The sequence below is a fragment of the Pteropus vampyrus genome, unplaced genomic scaffold, assembly GCF_000151845.1.
Source record: "Pteropus vampyrus isolate Shadow unplaced genomic scaffold, Pvam_2.0 Scaffold53, whole genome shotgun sequence".
In the NCBI taxonomy this organism is placed as follows: Eukaryota; Metazoa; Chordata; class Mammalia; order Chiroptera; family Pteropodidae; genus Pteropus; species Pteropus vampyrus.
Genome location: NW_011888834.1, coordinates 8,480,704 through 8,482,031, shown reverse-complemented (window position 1 = coordinate 8,482,031; position 1,328 = coordinate 8,480,704). Strand labels below are relative to the sequence as shown.

Here is a 1,328-nt window from a genome sequence, read left to right as displayed (position 1 = left end):
AAAAAGACCAAAATTAAATTATATGATATTGTCTAGAATAATATACTACCAAAGTGGTTTAAATATATTATAGTAAATAGCTTAAATATTTCTCTTATGATATTTAATTCTGTCAATTTTCTTAGTAAAGAAACTTTGCAGAAACAGCTATGCTAAGTAATTAGTCAAAGCCTACTGAAATGATGTGTACTATATCCAAGCATTCAAGTTATCTATAATAGCTTCTTCTTCCTCATAATCATTATAGAACTAATTCTCTTAGTCTTACCTCCATAAAGTAAGAGTTATCAGAAAATAACTAGAGATTCAGGTAGACAGTGCCTTGACTAATTGCTTTTTGTCTGGATTTTTCCCAGAAATATATAAATGACTGTGGAAATTACTATAGGCTCAACATATTATATTTTTTTGGCTAAAAATCAGTGACAGATCATGGTTTTTCTCAGTCTCTCTGAAGCAAGTAATTTTATGATGGAATCTGGATATAAGCTGAAATGTCTCAAGTACCTAGGAAGATAAACTGAGACAAGTTGTGATCCTGAGGCACAGGATATTAATTCTCATCCTCAATCAGGAGAATTTGAGTCTAAATAGCTCTCATGTCTAAATTATAAGGGTATTTATCTCAATTATTCTAAATATTCTTCAGTTCTTTACCATGTTGCTACTTACATACATTTGACTGATTACCAATTACACTTCATAAGTAAAAAGTAAATTTTCATTATCAATCATGTTTAAGATATTATTCAATTCTGTAAGTGGATACTTTTTATATTTAAGAAGTATAGTGAATTAACTTAGATTGAGTGCTCACTATACTTTATAGGCTCTTTGTTGAGATTATTGCATAAAAGTAAAAAATTTTATATTAATATTAAAATGTAGTATAATCCACATTTAAGAAAATAAAAACTAAGAGCTTTAGAAGTTGAGTTATATCCATGTTTTCTTCATCTAAAAACATTGTCATTTCTTGTCTACAGCCATGCCACCCTGAATGTGCCCGATCTCGTCTGATCTCGGAAGCTAAGCAGGGTCAGGCCTGGATGGTACTTGGATGAGAGATCACGTAAGAAGACGAGGTGCTGTAAGTGTAAAAAATAAAAAATAAGGGATTGTAAGCTGACAAGGTCCTTGCAATCTGTGAGGTCAACCAAGGATTGCCTCACCTAAAAATTTTTTTTTAAATAAATAAAAATAAAAATAAAAATAAAGTAAATAAAAAGAAAAGTAGAAACATTTCCTTTTTTTATTTACTATTAATCCTAAATAACTAAAAAAAATAAAATTTACAAAAACATCAGAGTTTACTAAAAATTTCATTC

At 28.9% G+C, this 1,328-nt stretch overlaps 1 pseudogene; it reads left to right on the top strand.

The window, feature by feature from the left end:
- Positions 1-978: 978 nt before the first annotated feature.
- On the top strand, positions 979-1,097 carry LOC111739760 (annotated as a pseudogene).
- Positions 1,098-1,328: the final 231 nt, after the last annotated feature.